At 38.2% G+C, this 23,141-nt stretch overlaps 1 protein-coding gene and 1 long non-coding RNA gene across 2 annotated transcripts in view; both read left to right on the forward strand.

Moving 5' to 3' along the window:
* Nucleotides 1-23,141, forward strand: part of LOC107130900 (protein CASC2-like) — a 160,927-nt gene that overhangs the window by 68,933 nt on the left and 68,853 nt on the right.
* On the forward strand, nt 4,354-5,928 carry LOC141407744 (uncharacterized). The gene is made up of 2 exons (XR_012418220.1): nt 4,354-4,512; nt 5,797-5,928. It is a non-coding gene; the product is annotated as an uncharacterized lncRNA (long non-coding RNA).

The raw sequence follows: 23,141 nt of genomic DNA on the forward strand, positions 1-23,141 counted from the left end.
CTCTGTGTTCCAATAGCCTGGGGGAGATGAGACTTCATAGAGTTATAAAACACAAAAAGGGAAAATGCTGGGAAAGTTTCAATGCTAAGGTTCAGTGACTTGTGGTTCCAGAAAATGGAATGCTTCTGGACAACACAGATGGCAGGAAGGACCAGTGATCAGCATTTTTAAACCATCTTCATCTTTAGGGGGTGATAATAGGAATAAGAGAGCACAACCTCATATGGCTCATAGCAAGTGTTCAACACATCTTTGCTGAATGAATGAAAGAAGTAATGAAAGGGATGATATTTCTCGTTATTAGAAACATGCTCATCTGATATGCTGAAGTCAATGCAGTTGCAAGCAAAGTTGTATAACTTAATGAGGCCATGCAGCTTGTCAAGGTAAAGGAAAAGGGGAACTAGGCTCTTACATGTAACCTTGAGAGAAATGAATTCTTTTTTCATTTGGATGTTTAATGAGAACAATGAAAGATCCAAGGATGTTTCTCAGACCTTGAACTTGGTAGACTGGGAAGTCTTAACTTTTTTTATGCCAACTTACTACATGGATTCAACTTGGAAGTTCCCATTCTCTTTGGAAAGGACTCCCATCACCACTCCAACTAACCTCCAGGTCAAGGATTGTATTTACCCTTGTGTGTGTAATACTTTCTCAGTCTGCTTATTTCATACAATTACACAACAGTGGACACTGTGTAGTAATTACATAGTAATTACATAAATAACAGCATCTTACAGCTGAGAGCAACCTCAGAACTGATCTAGAATAATCATTGCCTTTTTCAGATGAAGAAACTGAGGCCTGGAGAGATCAAACTCCTTGCCCGAGGTCACTCACCTCATCAGCAGCAGAGTTGAACTAGCACTCAGCCTTCCTGCCGGTCTGTGTCATATCCTTCCCACTATAATATGTTGTCCTTAAAACTCAAATCAATGTCATTCTTGATTTCCAACATGGCAATGTGAATTCCTTAAATCAGTATTTGATAATTTTTTTTAAAAAAGATCTCTCAATGTGCTTCATTATAGACATTCAGGTAAGATGCAGAGCTGCTTTGTTGAAGTGAGGTGGCAGAGGTGAGGATAGGAGACCTGGCATTCCGCCTATTGGCATCCATTTCATCTTCTGCCCCTATCCTGGGCAGTGCTGAGGCCAATCCAAGGAACCTAGGAGATCAGGAAATTCGTTTTAATATTGCTATTTTTGTTCAAGGAAAACCACTTTGTATCTGTCAACATAAAGTTTCCAATCAAATGTGTTTAGAGGGTTTGGCGTCCTCCACCTCTAAAATTACAAGTCAGGGACCCACAGAACAGTATTATGATCCGATAGCACTAAGCATGGCACATTTTGGCTGTTTAATAAGTTTTGTTGTATAAATAAATTAATTAACGGTAGTAATGCAATTCCTAAAAACATTCAACTTCTCATTGTCAACCTCTCTCTCCCTGGTCTGTGTTACTAAAATATGTCAGATATACCATTACTAACACATTTTCCTCTTTGTAATTGCCTCCATTCTTAACTGCTTCTCCTTGGGAACTGTGAGTTTCTCAAGAGCAGGACTCTGAACTCACAGTACCTGGGCCACATCAGACACACAGTAAGCTTTAGTAAATGTTGCTTGTTAAATGAAGAATGATTGAAAGCACCTCAAACGTTTAGTGCTAACGCAGGGTTCTCAACCTCGGCAATATTGACATAAAGAGGGAGACAATTCTTCATCGTGGGGGCTGTCCTGTGCATAGTATAATGTGTAGCATCTTCCCTGGCCTCTACCCACTAGATGCCAGCAGGAACCCCTCGAGCATGACAACCAAAATTGTCTCCAGATATTACCAAATGTCCCCTGGTGGATAAAATTGCCCCTGGTTGAAAACCACAGTGCTAAGGGAAGTCTTGTTTTCTTTCTTCTGAGTTTTTGAGTGCAAAACAACAATTGCCTACTTTTAATAAGTAAAAATTAGGCAATTGTATTGTTTGAATCTAGGAATTTAGTAAATACTGTCAGCCATTAATTCATCTCACCCTGTGTATGTTTTACTTTGAGGGAATTTTAGTGGAGAACACAGTGTTTGCTAGTTTGAGAACATCATGTTCATTGAATCAAGGAACATAATGCTATGATTCTGTTGAGCCAGTGGCCTGGGGTTAGCCAAGTACCATAGTTCTAGGATACAGAACAAACATGGCAGCTTCATATATTCTGTCGTTATGAAGAAGTTGGGTTGACATATCAGCTGTTTTTTCCATGTTCTCCCCTTTTAGATGGTTTCTTGGAATGCTCTTATGACTTTAGACAGATGCCCAACCAAATTCTCGTGACTCCAAGGCTATGAGATTTAATGACTCCTGTTTACCTTATCTTAGATATCACTTGATACCTTTTTTTTGTGATGACAACTTTTGTTTGAGAGGAAAAATGTCATCGAGTATTTGTCCTTACTAATGGAAGTGGGCCTCTCTATTTTAAATGTAATTAAGAGTTTTTTAAAAAAATCTAAGAAAAATTTTCCTCATCTTCCTCCCAGAAACAAGTAAGCAAAATGCAGAAATACAAAGCACAGTTTGCTAGAACAGGCATCATAACTTCTCATCCTTCTCATCCTCAACCTTAAATCATCCTCAACTTCCTATTGATGATTTCCCAACATCTAGGTCTTAGCAATTTTTAGCCTGGATGTTCCCAAGTACTACAAGCTTCTAAGAGCATTCTTTTTATTAATATCCAAATAAATGGCTCAATACTTTCCCATCCTACAGGCTCTTGGAAGTCAAGCATTCCTGTCCCAAAGTTTCCAGGGGTTCATTCATTCATGCATTCATTCATTCAATGAACATTTCTGAGCACCTTATAGAACCACAATGCAGTAGGTTTTCCCTCCAGATTCCTGCTCCCATTGAACTCCCATCTTGCTTCTTCTGGTTGCCGTCTTCTTTCTACCTACCTAACCTCAAGTTTGGTCCCTGTCTCTTCTTTATTCTCTGAAGCACCACAAATTCAAGGGTTATGCATGAAATAGATGTTTATAGAGGTTGAAAATATTAGAGGGGATTGCAACCCTGTGCACAAGAAACAGCTCAAAATTAAACCGCAGTCATCATTGTTTCTTAAAAGCCCCTTTGCCATCCTGTTCCTCGGAATGTCTCCCTGGTCATCTCCCTTCTTGGGGTCTGCTTGGAAGGTCACCACATTGCCTGGGTGTTCCCTCTCCTGTCTTCCCAGATAAGAGAAATCACCTCTCCAGAGCTTCTTTGCTTTCCAGCTTCTGAGAAGCATCTTCATGCTGCATTGTTTAAGCTTTATTATGTAATGTAATATGGGCCTTTTGTATCAACTGTCTCCTTGTAAACTTTTAACCACCAAAGAATGCCCAGAAAAGTGTTTTCCTATGCAAAAGATCCCATACCTTTAGCAAGGCAAAACATTAATGGAAGTTTTATAATTTTCTTGTCCCTCTCATTTGCTCTGGTTTGTGTTCTTAGGCAATTTTTGACCAGTCACCAACCTCCACAGATAGACGGAAGGTAGTCTGCAATGTATTCCTCTCGTATTCAGAGCAAAGGCCCTGGGGTAACTTTTTGAACTTTCCCATTACATTATTACTCTAGCACACTCATTTCTCCCTTTATCTCTGCCCCCAAATACAAATAAGCTACTAATTCTTATTCTTATTATTATTATTATTATTTTTTTTTTTTTGAGACGGAGTCTCGCTCTGTCGCCCAGGCTGGAGTGCAGTGGCCGGATCTCAGCTCACTGCAAGCTCCGCCTCCCGGGTTTTTACGCCATTCTCCTGCCTCAGCCTCCCGAGTAGCTGGGACTACAGGCGCCCGCCACCTCGCCCGGCTAGTTTTTTGTGTTTTTAGTAGAGACGGGGTTTCACCATGTTAGCCAGGATGGTCTCGATCTCCTGACCTTGTGATCCGCTCGTCTCGGCCTCCCAAAGTGCTGGGATTACAGGCTTGAGCCACCGTGCCCGGCCTAATTCTTATTATTAAATAGGTACCAGTTATGGAAAGAAAATGGATAGAGCAGTTCCTCAAGTTAACTGGGTTTTTCCTTTTGAGTAACCTTAATATAAGTATTTGTGCAAATGGTAGTTAAAATGAATTGGTCAAAATGAAATTTGTTGATTTATTCATTCTATTTCTGTCCAAGGACCATGGGCAAGGAAGGATTAACTCACACTTGGGGATGTAGTTATATCAGAAAAAAAAAAATAGCTAAAGCTATTGCATTGAACATTGAGGCTGTCCTCCACAAAATCCAAACTATGAAAAGACAAAAAAGAAAAACAAAAAAAAATATGTTTTCTTCTAAGGTAATTCTGAACTCTTTGCCAGGGTTTACAGTAAACAACAACGTAGACTGACTTCTTTTTGAGTGTAAAATGAAGGATGTCGGAGGAGAGCTCTATCAGGATATTTTCGACCTAACATTTGGATGAGTTTGGTTTCTCGTGCAAAGAGCTAATAGGAAACTCCACTGTGTTATGTGCAAAGGTGAGCATGTGAGTCTCTTTTTCTTTCTGGATATGTACTTCTTTGTGTGTAGGAAATAAATACAGAAATGAAACAAATAAACACTGAAACAGATCCTTGTAACTGTCAACAATGTGCACTAACACAAATAAAATAGAAACATAAAATAAACCTCAGCACAAATAATAAAGATAGATGCTTTTCTTTATTTGGATGCAAATATTGGTGCAATGCTTCCTTTAATGAAGTAACTTTGCTACAAATTCTTATTTTTATAAATTGGCAACATTCATTGAGCACTTACTCTGTACCAGATACTCAGTAAGCCGAATCCTCAGCACGACTTTAATCTTCCCAGCAATCCTATGGAGCAATCATTTTTATCTCCATTTACTGATGAGGAGAATGAGACCCAGGAAGAAGTAACTTTTCTTTAGTCTTACCAGGGAGCAACAGACAAGACTCAAACCCAACTATGCCTGACTTCAAAGCCGTGCTCTTTGCTGTTTCAGATTGCCTCCCTTGAAATGAATTCAATTATTTATTTCCAATTTTGTGCTGTTTTGATTTTCTTGCCTTGTTTTGAAAACGATGCTGTATTTGTTTTTCACTATGTTAAGTTATGTGATAGTCTTTAACCTGAGATTCTCATCTGATCCTGCAGCATTTTTTATTAAATATATAGTGATCTTGCCCTCGTTCTGTGGCAGGCAAAAGCAGGAACAATGACTTCCACAAAAGTCATGTGCTTGACAATTTTGTTAGTTATTCTGTCCTTAAATGGAACATCTAGGCACACTTACAATTCTCGCTTATTTGGTTGAATAGCTCTCTGCCCTCAATATAACTTTAAAATTGGCACTTGTAAGTCCCAGAGTATAATTCTTTGCACATGCTAAGCATTCAAGTTTTGTTGAAGTTTTGTTGAAATAAGCATCTTACATTTTTTTTGAAGAACAAATATGGCCCAAGAGTCCTTAAGACCTAGGAAGTTTTAAAATAATATCAGTTCTAAAAATAGCCAGCCAAATTTTTATGATTTGGTAATAACAAAATAGTCTGTTAAGATGAGTTTCCAAATATTTTGCCAAATCTAGCTTTAGGTTTCTTGTTTTCTCCAGATAAGCACACGCAACTTATTTACAAAGGACTTACTTTCCCCCTTCCGTGTACTAACATAGGGATGATGATGCCATTGCTGGTCAAAGGCCTCCTACATGCCAGTCATCGTTCTTGGTGCTTTATGCATTTTTTTATATTTGAGTCTTGGAGAAATGCACTGTGATGAATATTTTCCATTTGCAGAAGGTGTTCATCACTTTACTGGAGATCCACCACTGGAGTGGAGGAACCATCATTCAAGCCTATGGTGGTTTATTTCTAGAGCCCTCCATGCCCTGTTCTATGAAAACAATAAACTCTGCTTCTCTGGACACATTTATGCTGTGGAATTGTTCACATAACTCTTAAGTATGACAGAGTGGGATATCTGACCATTTTTCTTTTATTTGTCACCAGTGATGAAGGGTGATAACCAGTGAAATAGCTTCAGGCTTGTTCTGTTTCCAGTGGCTTTGCTCTCATAAGGTCACACTGTCACCCACGCAAACACGGTGCAAGGATTAATTTTTCTGAACTACATGCACATATATATACCATTGCTTCTGGGATTGTTGCATGATATGACCCTCAAGTTCCCTGGACTGGATGCCTAGAGTTCTCTCTCTGGTTCCAGCTGTACTATTGTATAACCTTTGGCAAGTCCTTTAACCTTCCTGGGCTCAGGCTTCTTCACCTGTTTTCTCAGTGGTTCATCAGCACTAACATACAGTGGCCTTTGCAATAATATTAACATCTTCCAAAATTGTTAATGGGTAAAATTGTTAAAGGGTAAAATAAGTGTTACCTGATGTAGTGGGCTGAATGGTGCCCCGCCCCCCGCCCAAGAAAAGATACGTCCGTATCCTAAACCCTTGAACCTATGAATGTTACCTTACATGGCAGAAGCGTGAGTATTACTATGTATGGCAAAAAAAAACCCAAAAATGTAATTAAGTTAAAGATCTTGAGAGACAGAATGTATCCTGAATTATCTGCGTAGACCCTCAATGCAATCAAATGTATCCTCATAGGAGGGAGGCAGAGGGAGTTTTGAGATGGAGGGAGGAGGAGGTGATGCAACCATGGAGACAGAGATTGGAGTGATGCGGCTACAAGCCAAGGAATGCCTGGAACCAGAAGTCAGAAGAAGCACAGAACAGGTTTTGCCCTAGAGCCTTCAGAGGGAACATGGCCCAACCAACATCTGGATTTCAGACTTTAAGCTGCCAGAACTGTAAGAGAATACATTTCTGTTGTTTTAAGCCACCTAGTTTGTGATAAGTTGTTACAGCAACAACAGGAAACTAATACACCTGGTTAAGTCAAAAATGCTTCTTCTGCTGGAATTTCCTGTAATACTTGTAGGAAAACATTTGTAAAGGAACATACTGACTTGACTTAGAGGTTTGACTATTAATTAAACATATTCAATGTCCATTGTAATGTAGCTCTTAGAGACTGTGACCTGAAACATATTTAAACTCTTTTCTTAGAAGAGAGCTGGGGCTCTTACCTGGGTTCTGTATGCTGAGACCAGGCTTAGGTGTGTGGGGGAGAAATCAGTCCTTGACTGAAAAGTACAGAGCAAAGAGGAGTGAAACAGTGTCCCTGGCACCCACCTGCAGGAAAAAGAAAAAGGACTGCCCTTATTGTCAAATCCAAATTGGTAATAAAAACTGATTATGAAGTGAAAGTTTTACAAGTGAGGCAACCAGTGGGGAGAGTCAGGCTCAGGCTCCGGAAGATCAAAAAAGGTTTCTGCAGCATTGGCTCATGATCACAAGTGATAAGGGCTTCAATGTAAAAGTGGAGGCTGCTCATGGCTGAGAAGGGTGCTGGCTTCTATAAAAGAGATCTTGAAAGTCTTATCATCCAACCCCTTAGCTGTTACTTGAATTTCTTCATATCACAGCTGTGTGGGAATCACTCAGTCTCTAAATTAACATCACTCATTCCTTCGTTCATTCACTCATACAGTCAGTATGAGTGCCTTCTATATGCCAGGGCACAACGTGGATACAAATAGGCATTCACAGTCTTTTAACTTTTTTTTAAATTTTTATCTATTTAATGGGTACAAGTGTAGATATCTTCCATGCTTATATTGCATAGTGGTGAAGTCTAGGTGTTTAGTGCACCTGTCACCTGAATAGTGAACACTGTACCTGATACGGTTTGGATTTGTGTCCCTGCCCAAATCTCATGTTGAACTGGAGGAAGGGCCTGGTGGGAGGTGAGTAGATCATGGGGCAGATTTCCCCCTTGTTGTTCTTGTGACAATGAGTGAGTTCTCGTGAGATCTGGTGGTTTAAAAGTGCCTGGCACTTTCCCTTTTGCTCTCTCTCTACTGCTGTCATCTGAAGAAGGTGCTTGCTTCCTCTTCCCCTGATTGTAAGTTTCCTGAGACCTCCCAGTCATGCTTCCTAGTAAGCCTGTAGAACTGTGAGTCAATTAAACCTCTTTTCTTCATAAATTACCCAGTCTCAGGTAGTTATTTATAGCAGTGTGACTAATACTGTATACCCAATAGGTAATTTTTCCACCCCTCAGCTGCTCTCCCATCCTCCCGTCTTTTGTAGTTTCCAACGTGTATTACTCCACTCTGTATGTCTGTGTATACCCATTCTTTAGCTCCCACTTCTTGTGAGAATATGCAGTACTTGATTTTCTGTTTTGAGTTGTTTCACTTAGGATAAGGGCCTCCAGTTCCATCCATGTCACTACAAAAGACGTGATTTCAATCTGTTTTATGGCTACAAAGTATATATATATATGCCACATTTTCTTCATTCAGTCCTCCACTCATGGGCACTTAGGTTGAATCCGTGTTCCTATTGTGAATAGTGCTGTGATAAACATACAAATGCAGATAACTTTTTGATATAGTGTTTTCTTTCCCTTTGGGTATGTATCAGTAATGAGATTGCTGGATCAAAGAGTAGTTCTATTTTTTTTGTTTTTTGTGGATTCTCCACATTGTTTTCCATAGAGGTTGAACTCATATACATTCCCACTAATAGTGTACAAGCATTCTCTTCCCCACATCCTTGCCAACTCTGTTGTTTTTTGACTTTTTAATAATAGCCATTCTGACTGGTGCAAGATGGTATCTTACTGTTGCTTTAATTTGTATTCTGTGATAATTAGTGCTGTTGAGCATTTTTTCCATATGTTTTTTGGCCAATGTATATCTTCTCTCTGCTTATGTCCTTTGCCAAGTTTGTATTGGGGTTGTTTGGTTTTCTTTCCTTGTTGAGTTGTTCGAGTTTCTTGTAGTTTCTGAATATTAGCCCTTTGTCAGATGTGTAGTTTGCAAATATTTTTTCCCATCCTTAGGTTGTCTGTTCACCCTGTTGATTCTTTTGCTGTGCAAAAGCTTTTTGGTTTAAGTCCCAATTTGTCTATTTTTGTTGTTGTGTTTGCTTTTGAGAACTTGGTCATAAATTCTTTGCCTAGGCCAATGTCCAGAACAAGTTTTCCTTGGTTTTCTTCTAGGATTTTTATAGTTTCAGGTCTTACCTTTAGGTCTTTAATCCACTTCGAGTCAATTTTTGTAGATGGTGACAAGTATGGGTCCAGTTTCATCCTTCTGCATATGGCTATCCAATTGTCCCAGCACCATGTATTGCATAGGATGTCCTTTCCCCAGTATACATTTTTGTTGATTTTGTCTAAGATCAGTTGGCTGCAGATATTTGGCTTTATTTCTGGGTTCTCTCATCTGTTCCACTGATCTATGTATTTTTATATCAGTACTGTGCTGTTTGGGTTACTATGGCCTTGTAGTATAATTTGAAGTCAGGTAATGTGATGCCTCCAGCTTTGCTCTTTTTGCTTAGGATTGTTTTAGCTATTTGGGCCTTTTTTGTTTGTTTGTTTCATATGAATTTTAGAATAGTTTTTTCTAATTCTGTGAAAAATGACATTGGTAATTTGATAGGAATTGTGTTGAATCTGTAAATTATTTGGGCAGCATGGTCATTTGAATTGTATTGATTTTTCCAGTTCTTGGCACAGGATATTATTCCATTTGTTTGTGTCATCTATCATTTCTCATCAGTGTTTTGTAGTTCTCCTTATAGAGATCTTTCACCTCCTTGGTTAAATATATTTTTTGGTAGCTAATGTAATTGGGATTGCCTTCTCAATTTGGTCCTCTGCTAGATTGTTATTGGGGTATAGAAATGCTACTTATTTCTATATGTAAATTTCCAAAACCTTACCATATTCAGTCTTTTGTAATAAGATATAGTAAGAGGAAGTGAGCATGATGGTGGAGGAATAAACAATGTGCAGGGGCAAGGAGGATGGAATGTTGAACTCTGCCTGGCGGACTCTGGGCTGGCATCTTAGGAGGTGATATTTGAGCTTAGTCCTTAGGAGTGAACAGCGGTTGCCCCTGAGGCAGCTCATTTCCTTTTTGAAAAGTCCTTCCTTACATTGAATAAAAATGTGTGCTTCATTAATTTTTACTTAAACTCTGAATGGTCATTATAACCCAAACCAATGACTCTTGAGGACTTTGATCTCAATGAGTGGAAAGACACCAGGAATGTATAAAGCTTGCTTTCAGTAAGTCTCTGCCTTATGGAGGGTCCTTTGAAAGGAATGTACAGAATAGTCTCATTTCCTGGATAATAAATTCCTAAATACGAATTTTTAGGGATCACCAGAGGAAACTATTAGCTAGTTAATATTTCAGCAAGCATGAATTCCTAGGTAAATGGCCCATCTTCCTGCTCCAGGCTTCTGGATAGCCCTCTCCTGCATGCAGGAGGAAGATGGGGAGATACACAAGCAATGAGATGATGTGCAAAGTGTGAAGAGCCAGTTCCTTGATCTAGAAATCTAGGAGATATCAGGGACCCCTCTCCTGCATAATCTGTCACCACTTCCTGTTAACTCTAACCTTGCCTGGGCTCCAGCCACTTTTTCTGTCCCCTATGCCCCCAATGTCTCTTCCATGAATGATTGCAACAGCCTCCTGCCTGCTCTCCATTGTTTCCATTCATTCACATCTTTCTCTAGCCATTCTTCTTTCAAATAGTCAGGGATGCTAAAAAATGCAAATTTGATCATGTCACCCCAGCCAGAAGCCCTTCAATGCCTTCCCATGACCTGAAAATCAAGCCCAACACATTTTATATGGTTTATAAGCCCTGTAGATGCTGGCCTCACCAACCTCTTCAAACACTTTCAAACCACTTACACCTTTGCTCTCTCATACCTACTGCCCCCACCATTAGACTTTTCTTAGTCCTTTGAACACAGTGGGGCTCTACCTCATGCTTGGGCCTTTGTACAGACTTTTCTCCTTGCCTGAAATACACAAAACCTCCCTTCCCCTTCCTCCATCTGCCACTTCTTCTGCCTCCAAACATTCAAACAGCTTCCTCTCACATTCACCATGCTTTCTCTCTCACACACACACAGGCAGGCACACTCTCACACACACACACACACACACACACAAACACACACACCCCTCCTTAGCTTACTCAAGTCTCAATTTTCCTCCATGGTTTGATTTAAATGGCACTTCCATCAGGAAGCCAGTTCCTTCCTAACTTCCTTGGTCCCCCTCCCATTGTAAGCTACCCCAGTGCCCCTGCACTTCTGCTTCCAAACAATCATCACTCTAGATTGTAATTCTTTGGTTAATGCTTGTATCCCCAGCTAAACCAAAGAACTCAACATGAGCAAGCACTGGGTCTCACTTGCTTAATTTTGTGTCTAAACTGACACATGGTAAGCCCTCAGTAAATATTTATTGAGTGAAATAATAAGTGACCCAAATTATTGACACAAACTTGTAAACTGGGAAAAAACAACTATTTGGGTAAACTCAGAGGGTGATTAGATTTTTCCATGAGAGAAACTGAAAGGCAGGAGAGTTTCCCCCTTTTTCAAGAAATTGAATCTAGGAGAAGAAACAGACTGTTAGAAGCCAGAGATGGAGCCTGTTCAAGGCACTGCAGTGCAATGCTTTGGAAACTGGGAAGGGACACCCCACCCAAAGGAGCTGTTGTTATTATTTACCAAGAGCAGATTTTTTTGATCTGCTCCCTTTGTATGGGGGCAAAGAGTGATCTATAGAGAGGACAACTGAATGACAAAGCCAGGGCTTGAAAGGTGGCCTTTTGTCCAAACTCAGCTCCAGCATCTTTGAAGACTCCTTGTTCTCTAATCCCTAGACCTGGCTTTCAGAGCCATCCAGAATCCATTCTTATCTGACTTTTCCTTCCCTCTGTATTGCTCTTCATCAAATATCCTTCACTTTGCTGAGTCAGCAAATCAACAGATGGAAATACACCAGACACCTTCTTGTATAAGACTCTATATTAACAGCTTTAGGAAATTCACTCAGCCAGTGAGACCCCCAGCCCTGAAATCTGATGGCTTGGATTCGGCTTCCTGCTTTGTGTTTTTGTAGATATGTGATCAGAGCAGGTTACTGAACCTCTTAGAGCTTATTTGGTATATGTTTCCTCATAGAGTTGTTGTGAAGACCAGATGAGATAATATAAATATTATCTCATATATTTGATATGAAATATCAAATTGGCTGGCTCCACAGGTCATAGTAAGAGCTTGGTAATTGTTAGCGTTGTCGTCGTCATCATCACCATCGTTCTGCACAATTCCTCCCTTCAGCTGGAGATTCAAGTCATAGGCACATAGAAAACAGCTAACAGCACAAGAGAGTATGTGCTCTCCAAATGGCACACTATTTTTTCTCTCCGCTTTCTCACTTCCCTCTCCTCCCATTCTTTCCTTCTCTCTCCTTTCAAAGCCAAGAAACACAGCCTGATCAATTTGTTTCTTTTCCACAAAGCTCTCTCAACCTTTACATTGATAGCAGTCTCGCACTCTCTCCTCTGAATTCATGGTCTGAGTCATCCATTTAATTTTTAATCATACGTTACCTTTTATATCTCCTTCAGATCTTGTTTTTCCCAAATATGAGCTTATTGAGGACATGGAAGGGTCTTGGTTTTGTTTGTATCCTCCACTAATCAGAAGCAAACATTTCTGGAGCACCTGTGTGAGAGATGATAATGTGTGTTGTGGGCACACCAAGTGCCAGGGCAGAGCTTAACTGGATAGATATTCAGTATTTGGCAATAGATTGGTCTAATATTGTTTTATAAGAGGGTAAAAAGCTCACACCCGCTTTTGCAAGGAATTAAATTATTTAAGCACCAAGACTATGTAGCTTAAAGTAAGTAGTCAATTAGGTTACTTAAATTAATTTTTGGCAGCAGCTAATTGGAGCCTGGAGTCTTTTGTCTTTAAATAGCTAATCCAACACAACAAAATAAAATGATTAAGTATTTCTTAAACAATATTATTCTAAGACTTAAAATATAGGATTTAATTAAATTTGAGTTGTTAATCTTTTTATAGAAATTAATTTCAAGTAGTTCATTTTAAAAAAAGGGGGGGCCATGCATTCCTTAGGATTCTGACTGTGAACATTCCTCACTTAGGCCACCAATTCCTATAATATCTGGGGGCCAGAATAGGGGATGTCCTGGATACTTCCAAATGGCAAGATTTGGAATTCAGTCTTCTAACTTAGCCATGGTTTCATATTCCAGGTATGTCAACTTTTCAAACATAAATAAAACCCAGCCTCTTTCCCAGGGTCACTGAGTGGATCTAAAATTTGTAAATGATCGATGCTTTAAAGGAAAAATGTTGATCCCATCATTTATTTCTAAGATAAGATGAAATTCATAATTCTGAATTGTACATAAGCATAAAGGCCAAATATAACCAAGCACATAAAAACCACAGGTTTGCCCACTCACCTCCACACCTCCGCTCACAAACACACATGCATGTGCCCACACGGAGTTCCCTCTAAAGTCTCCCTTCACCTTCCAAGATGAGTCAATCTCTGTATTGGAAAGACCTCAGGCTTTGGAGTCAGATGGAGCTGGAATTGAAGACTTTTCTGTAATTAACCATTTGTGGTGAAATTACTTACTGCCCCTAAATAAACCTGGGTTTCCTCAGCTGTAAAAAGGATGTAACAATACTTGTCTCATAGGCATATTTGAGGATCAAATGTGGTAATAAAATTAAAATGCTAATATAGTATCTGATATAAGTACTCAATAAATGTCACTTTTTTCCCAGATCCTCCTAGACAGAATGAACCTCTCCTTCCAGTACGATCCCACTGCTCTTAGGATAAATTAAAATTCTTAAATTCTCTGATAGAGTTTAACATGTGGTATTTTAATTTTTTAATGCATTTATCTTTTTCCTCAGCTAAGTTTTGGACTTTACCTTATTATTCCCAATGTTTAGCACAATGCCTGTCCCCCAGTTGAATGAATGGGCGGAAGACAAGATGAATGGGCAAAACTTCTCTTAGAGCAAGCAGATTCAAATCACATAATCTTTTCTTTTTTTTCACTTTTATTTGGAAGTAGGAATGTCTGAAAGATGGCGAGTAAATAGAAATTGAAATGAAGAAAATGTGTAGAAAAACTCATCAATAGAATAATGAGCTATGCTAGAATATTCATATTGTAGTTTAAGTTTGTAGCAAACATGTCAGCTAATAGAAAACATAAAGGGAAGCAACAGTAGGGGAACTTGCATTCATTCTGATAGAGACACGTGCAATCAAAATGCTTCAAGCTTCAAGGAACTTATGCTAGGCATAAAGTGAGGGACTAGAAAAAAGCAAGCTGCAAGTCACAGCTTTCCTCTCAGAGGTGCTGCAGGCCAGAGGAAATCTTGGCAGATTGCCCTAATTTGTAGGAGGCAGAGCAGAATGTGAAGGTGGATGGGGAACAGCGAGAGATTCTGCAACCTATAGTACTGTTTAGAGCCTAGAACATTCAGAGGTTTAATGAAAGTAAAGCTCTTTAAAGATCATGGAGAATCCTTACTGGTCTGGATGAATTACTTAATTTCAAAGATAAAGAAAGGGGAACTTCTCCACAGGTTGGGAGTGGCACAGGGAAATCCAACCAGTCTCAGACTTGGCCACAGCAGCATTCACTGCCAGAGGAAGATGGAACAGTGTTCAGCATGATCCAAGAGCAAGAAAGACCCATGAATACTACACCCATCGAAACTGTCTGGAAACAGGCAGATATTGGAACCCCAGAGCCCCTCTTAAAAAAAATAGTCGATGGGCCGGGCGCGGTGGCTCACGCCTATAATCCCAGCACTTTGGGAGGCCGAGGCGGGCAGATCACGAGGTTACGAGAGTGAGACCATTCTGGTTAACATAGAGAAACCCCGTTTCTACTAAAAATACAAAAAATTAGCCGGTCGTGGTGGCGATGACCTGTAGTCCCAGCTACTCGGGGAGGCTGAGGCAGGAGAATGGCGTGAACCCAGGAGGCGGAGCTTGCAGTGAGCCGAGATCAAGCCACTGCACTCCAGCCTGGGCGACAGAGCAACTCCATCTCAAAAAAAAAAAAGTACTCATGATGAAATCTAGCCCACCAAGATGACTCAAAATAAAGATTTCAAGCACAGAGAATTGGTGGTAAAAGGATGGGCCAAGCCCTTTTAGAAACAGAAGTAAAACGAAACGCCACGGTACAGATGACCTCTTATGCAGATGTCCCTAAGGTATCTACGAAACCTTCCTGAAAAACCAAAAGCGAAACCAGAAGAATCCTCCCCAAACAAACAAACTGAGAACCTTGAAGATGTTCTACAGCTAAGAAGGGAACTTATAAATCACTTAAATAAGGAAGTATTGGTATGAATTAACTGCATTAAAAGTAAATAACTTTGTGAATATAATTACAAATAAATGCAAATGTGAGAACTTGTGAAAAGAAATATATATACTGTAAACAATGATTGGAGCAGAAAAACGTTAATTATATGCTGCTTTCCTAATTCTGCATAAAGATGGAAAATGAGGACACCCATAGATAGTGTTTAATTATTAAAATCCAGAAACAGGAGGTCAGTCAAGTTTTTTTTTTTTATTTTAAAACAACTGCTAATACTGTTTAAAATAAGCTGTATATATGCATTCCAAATTATTCGGGAAAAAAAAAAAAGAAAGAAATCATGGTTCATACAGACAAAGACAACACAAATGAAACTTCCCTGGGTTTTGTAGTCATCCCTCTCTGCTGGGGCCATTTCCGTCCCTCAGTCTACCTTGCTATGAGACCCAAGTCCACCTCCTTCCTGCATGTCCACATCTGGCCCTCAGGAACACACTGCCCATGTCTGTTCACTGCCCAATTCTGGAGGTTTAGGATGTCCCCCTGATGGTACTGACCACAGGCTGTCCCTGCAGGTAAGGGCACCCTCAGCCACAGGCTCTTGACTTAGTGTTTCCTGGGCAGGAAGCACACAGGGGTCCCAGTCAACCCCTCTGAGTGATGGAGCAGCACTTCCCTGTGGGGTGAGGGCGAACTTCACCCCCACCAACTCTCTCCAAAGAAGTCCTGATCTCTGACTCGTCAGCTGGAGGACTTCTTAGCCCTTTTCTAAATAAGAACGGTCCTTAAGTGTGGTCCTCAGACCAGCATCAGCATCACCTGGGGACTTGTTAAAATGGCAGTTTCTCAGGCCTCCCTGCAGATCTACTGAATCAAAAACTCTGGGGGTGGTCCCCCAATCTGTGTTGTAAGAAGCCCTCCAGGGCATTCTGATGCATGTGGAAGTTTGAGAACCACCATTCCATCACAAGCGTGGAAGTGGGAGAGAGGCACGTGTGGGAATTTTGTATCCATTGTTCCTCACCTCTTTGCAAGTCCCATGCAGGAGGCTGAGCAACTTAATTTAGAATGTATGGATGCCAAAGCTCCAAAGTACCTAGAAGAGTCATGTAAAATAAAATTCAGTACAGACAAAGCATTAAATAGGAGGATACTTTTTTTGACAAAAGATATATAACACAAAGTTTGTTAAATATATAACACAAAGTTGTTAAATATGGAACATAAATATATTAGTAGAGAAAATGTTTTACATATTTTTCTCAGTACTTTCTATAAATAGATAATAATTTAGGGATCCGAACAATGTAATTATATGATTGACTTAATAGCTATATGTAGAACTGTAACCTAAAAGAATGCCTTTTTGTGTGTGTGTACACCCATAAAACATTGACAGATACTGACTCTGTATTAGTCCCAAATGAAAACATCAATACATTTCTAAAAGTAGAAGTAGTATAGGCTACCTCCTCTGGCTACAATGCGATTAAATGAAAATGTTAATAGCAAATGCTTCAATCAAAATTCTTATAAACTCTTGAAATTAAAAGTACTATACTGATAAATTATGAGGTGTAAAGAAAATCAAAACCTTAATTTCAGCACTATATTAAAAAATGATCAAGTATAATTTATTCCAGGAATATATAATAGGTTTAATACTGAGAAATACATGACTATAATAGAGTGCATCAATTGATCAAAGGATTAACATCATGTGGCCATCTCAACAGATACACAAAAAAAATTTGGCAAAAATCAGTAGTTATACTTAATAACTCTTCCGAAACACTAGCCATCATCATATTAATGGTGCTATAGTAGAGGCATTTTCATTAAAATAGGGGAGAAAACAAAGATAGTCACTGGATGTTTTAGTTAGTGCAATAAAACAAAATTTAAAAAATGAGTTCATTAGAAACAATTTTCGTCATTTATAAATGACACATTTATAAATTCTAAAATAATGGTCTGAAAAATCTATTACAATTAAGTTCAATAAGAGACCTGATTGTAAAACAAATATAAATATAGCTTTGCTTTATTTAGCAATATTTATTATGAAAAGATAATACCGAGGCGGGTGGATCACGAGGTCAGGAGATCGAGACTATCCTGGCTAACATGGTGAAACCCCGTCTCTACTAAAAATACAAAAAAAAACTAGCCGGGCGTGGTGGCGGGCACCTGTAGTCCCAGCTACTTGGGAGGCTGAGGCGGGAGAATGGCGTGAACCAGGGAGGCGGAGCTTGCAGTGAGCCAAGATCACGCCACTGCACTCCAGCCTGGGAGACACAGCGAGACTCCATCTCAAAAAAAAAAAAAAAAGAAAGAAAGAAAAGAAAAGATAATAAAAGAAGCTCATAATATATATATATATATATACAGACACACAAATATTTACTTGTGCAGAATCTATTAGATGCAAAACCACCAAACTTGAAGGGAGGCCTACAGCAGACCTCAATAGATGGAGAGCAATGCCTTGTTCCTGGGTTGGATGGTGCAAGATTGTACAGATAAGGACACTTCTCAAGTTAATCAATAAATAAAATGCAATTCCAATTAAATCCCAACAGCATTTGGGGTGGGAGGACTTAACAAATTGATTTAAAATTCATTAGAAGAATAAATGTGTAAGAATAAACAAAAACAACTGATAGAAGAGGAAGTTGACCTCCCGGCTATTAAAATACACTGTGAAGCTACAACAATTAGGAACGTGGTACCAAAATAGGCAAGAGATAAATAAAATAGAATAGCTAACTCAGAAAGAGATTGTATATGGAACAGAGTATATGTGAAAAGTTAGCACTATTTTAAAAATTGGTATGAATGGTGCTGAATGAACTGGTAACTATTGTTTGAAAAAATAAACTTAGATTCCTACCTTATGACATGTATCAAACTAAATTCTATCCATATTAAAGATTCTATCCAATAATATCAATATACTGCTTACCATGTTTCGGATACTTAAATGTTAAAGTCATAAAAACATGAGATGAGAATTTAGATGACTATTTAGAAGATCTTGTGAAAACAATTAAAAGTTTGATAGGTGTGATTACATAAAAATTGTAAGTTTCTAAAAGTCAATAAATAACCTAAATAAAAGTAAGAGCACGGGAGGCTGAGGCAGGAGAATGGCGTAAACTAGGGAGGCGGAGCTTGCAGTGAGCTGAGATCCGGTCACTGCACTCCAGCCCGGGCGACAGAGTGAGACTCCGTCCCAAAAAAAAAAAAAAAAAAAAGAAAAACAGTAAGAGCAAAAATAAACTGAAAAGATACTTTCAATCTGCATGATGGTCAAAGGGTTACCGAATCTAAAATAGAAAGAAATATTTACAATCGAGTTAAAAAAAAAAAAAACCTGAAACAACTCCAATAAAAGAGAGACCAAGGATATTAACAAAAAATTCCATTGGAAAAAGTAGAAATGGTTGATAGCATATTTTAAAACTTTTCAGTTTCCTAATAAGCAAAGAAGTACAATCAAAACAACATTCTATTTTGCTTATTTTAATTGTAAAATAAAAATAGAAATGTAAAAAGCATAATGTGAAAATTCTCTATGTATCTACCACACAGAAATAACATTTTGTCATTTTTACTCTCTGTGTGTGTGTGTGTGTGTGTGTGTGTGTGTGTGTGTGTGAAAAAGAACATTACAAATGAAACCAAAAGTCTTTCAGGTCTATCATCTTTGTCCCTTGCTCCTGAGACACAGTCATTAAAAAGAACTTGGTGCAAATACTTTGAGTCTGTGTTTTAATACTGTTACCATACAGCTGCTATATATAAAAAATGATACATAGTATATCAGCTTGATGTTTTCTAAACTTCATAAATAAGTGCTATTATACTATATCTGACATTGTATGATCTTGCCTTTTTTTACTTATTATTTTGTTTTTGAGATAAATTCATAATGGAGCATGTGTTAGTCCATTTTCACATTGCTGATAAAGACATACCCAAGACTGGGCAATTTACGAAAGAAAGAGATTTATTGGACTCACAGTTCCACATGGCTGGGGAGGTCTCACAATCATAGTGGAAGGTGAAAGGCACATCTCACATAGCAGCAGACAAAAGAAGAGAGCTTGTGTAGGGAAACTCCCCTTTTTAAAATTATCGGATCTCGTGAGACTCATTCACTATCATGAGAATAGAACAGGAAAGACCTGCCCCCATAATTCAATCACCTCCCACTGGGTTCCTCCCAGGACACCTGGGAATTGTGGGAATTTTAATTCAAGATGAGATTTGGGTGGGGACACAGCTAAAACCATATCAGAGCATCTAGATACATTTTGTTTATTTTAGTTCTGATTTTATTTCAATGTATGAATATATCACAATTTGTTTATTAATTACTTGTGAATATTTAGTCATTTCTAAGCTTTTACTGATAAACATACTGCAATGAACATTCTTTGTATGCATATACAAGAGTGTCTCTAGAAATTGGGTTGCTAGGTCTTAGGGGATGGATGTCTTGAGTTTTACCTGATACTAACAAACTGCTCTCTAAAGTGATTTTTTAAATTTACGTCAGCAGTATTTCTCAAAATCCTCACCAGTGCTTAGATTTGTCAAACTTTGACATTTTTGCCAATCTGAAATGGTATCTAATTATTATTTTAATTTGCATTTCTGTAATTACTAGTGAGTTAATGGAAAATTTTAAGTGTTTCTTGGCCATTTAAATTTCATCTTTCATGAACTGCCTGTTCGTATTAAGTCATTTTTTCTATTGGAGGGTTTTTTTTCTTGTTGATTAATAGGTTATTCTGAACACTAAGGATTTTCTTGTCATATGTATAGAAAAGACCTCTCAGTCAAAAGCTGGCCTTCTAAATTTGTTTATGATGTCTTTAATCTTGTAGATGTTTTATTTTTTGATTTGGCCAAATTTATTATCCTATTCTTAATATATTGTGCTTTTTGTACTCTTCATTAAGAAATGCTTTCCTACTCTAAAGACATTTGACTATATTTTATATTTGTGGTTTGTATAATTTTGTAATTTTGTGTTCATTCTTTATCTGGAATTTAGTTTTTGTGTATGGCGTGAGGTAAAGATAATTTTTAACAACACAGTATACATATGTAACAAACCTGCACGTTATGCACATGTACCCTAGAACTCAAAGTATAATACAAAAAAAAAAAAAAAACACAGACATGCAGCTATCCCTAACATTATTAACTGTAGAGTCCATTATTTTCCTGCTGTTTGCAATGTCACATCAATCACATTCCAACTTGTCATTTATGCTCTGCTCTGTTTCGTGCTTTCCAATCTATCAATCTGTTTACAAGTCCCCTACCACCTCCAAGCTGTTTTACTTGCTATAACTTACAGTAGACTTAATATTCAGTATAACAAATCTTTTCTTCTTGTTATTCCCACTCTCCCTCCCTCTTACACTTCTAGGAGTTTCTTCATTATTCTTGGATTTTTACTTTTTGAATGAACTTGGAGTGATTGCCCTAGTGGGCAATTGGAATTTTGATGAATTCCAATTCCCATTGGAATTTTGATGAAGATTGCCTTAAATTTATTATTTCATTTTGGGAAATTGCTATCTTTATAATATTGAGTCTATGAATCTATTAAGATGGATTTCACTTGATCACAGCTTTTCTATGTTCTTCAATGGTGCCTCCCCTTTTGTCTGTAACCTTATTATACATCTTTGTTTCATTTATTCCCAGGTTTCATATCGATTTTACTGTCATTGTAAATGCCATGATTTTGTTCTTTTTCATATTCCAGTTGGTTAGTTGTTATATATTGAAAAGTGACATTTTTGTATATTAATCTTGTAGTCAACAACCCCACTAAGCTCTCCTATTTCTTTTAATCATTTGTCTATAGAGTACCTTGGATTTTGCTTGTAAGTATGATGTTATGTTCAAATACTTTGCATTCTTAAAGAAAATTACTTATTTTATCTATTTCTTTCTAATTTGATGGCATACAATTTATGTAGTATCTTCATATAATTTTAGGTATCTCCACCTGTAGGTGCATACTCTTTTTGATTCTTAATATTATTTGTGCTTTCTTTTCACATTGAACAATCTTTGTACATATTTGCCTATTTTATTAATATTTATTAAAGCTGCTAATGTTTTTTGTTGACAATCTTGATTCTTTTTCCTTGTTGTTCTATTTCATTAATTCTACTTTTACTTTTGTTTTGGCTTTTTAAATGACATAGCTTCTGCTTTTCCCCATCCTTTCTTATTTTTCAATAAATATGCTTAAGACTACACATTTCACCTTAAGCATTTCTTTAAGCTGTATCCCACCTGTTTTTATATGGAGAATTTTGCTGTTATTTATATGTGAATATTTCATAATTTCCATTATGACTTTTTTGTATAATATATGGATGACTTATGATTGACCTTTTATTCATTTCCAATGTTTGAAACTATCTTTTTATACTGGATTTATGACTCAATTGCTTTATAATCAGATAACTGGTTTTTATACTATCAATTTTCCAGATATGAGTTTTGGTATAGCTGTGGCTAATATAGTATTTATCCTGTAAATTGAATGTGTTTATTTTTGAAATTTCCATTTTGGTTATTTTCATTTTTATTTGTTTATTTTTTTTTATTTTTTTCTTTTTCAGACAGAGTCTCACTCTTTCACTCAGGCTGGAGTGCAGAGGTATGATTTTGGCTCACTGCAACCTCTGTCTCCTGTTTTTAAGCAACTATCTGCCTCAGTCTCCCAAGTAGCTGGGATTACAGGCACCCGTGACCACTCCTGGCTAATTTTTTGTATTTTTAGTAGAGACAGGGTTTCACTATCTTGGCCAGGCCGGTCTTGAACTCCTGACCTCAGCCTCCCAAAGTGCTGGGATTACAGGCGTGAGTCACTGCGCCGGGCCCGTTTTTGGTTATTTTCAAACCAGCCTTCTCTCTGTCTCTCTGTCTCTGACTCTCTCTCTCTCTCTCTCTCTGTCTCTCTCAGAGTCTGTCTCTCTCTCTCTCTCTGTCTCGCTCTCTCTCTCAATAGTGCTCTGCTTGTATCTTATGGCTTCTTTGACTTCCTTAACTCCTTGGATATTCTCAAGATTATTTCAAATTATTCTCTTATATCCAGCATTTGGAGTGCATAATTCCCATGGTTATGTGGTCTCATCTTCCTCCATGGTGGTTTATTTCCCCATGTGGTTTTTAATTTTCTGTTGTGAACTCATCTTTAGTAGTGTTTTTTGTTTGTTTGTTTGTTTGTTTGTTTTTGAGATGGAGTCTCACTCTGTCACCCAGGCTGGAGTGCAGTGGCACGATCTTGGCTTACTGCAACCTCCGCCTCAGCCTCCTAAGTAGCTGGGATTACGGGTACCCACCACCATGCCCAGCTAATTTTTGTATTTTTGTAGGGATGGGGTTTCACCATGTTAGCAAGGCTGGTCTCGAACTCCTGACCTCAGGTGATCCACCCACCTCGGCCTTCCAAAGTGCTGGGATTACAGGCGTGAGCCACTGCACCTGGCCAGTAGTGGTTGTTTTCCTGGAAGTCTCATTACTGTTTTGTAAAAGCATCCTTACACAGTGGTTTAGCTTTTATTTCTGTAGGTACCCATAGACTTTGTTGCTGTAGAATCACTTTTTAAATTAATTTTTCAGTTTTGAATTATTGTACCAAATGAGTATATGGAGTCTGACACCACATTGGTATGTGGTATAGTCCTGTTCTAGTTCCTGGAGATGACACTTTTTCCCACTTACGGTCCCACATAGTTGACAAGGAATTGGCTACTCTTTCTCCTGGCTTTATGCACACAGAATCATTCAATA

Source organism: Macaca fascicularis, chromosome 9, assembly GCF_037993035.2.
Source record: "Macaca fascicularis isolate 582-1 chromosome 9, T2T-MFA8v1.1".
Lineage (NCBI taxonomy): Eukaryota > Metazoa > Chordata > Mammalia > Primates > Cercopithecidae > Macaca > Macaca fascicularis.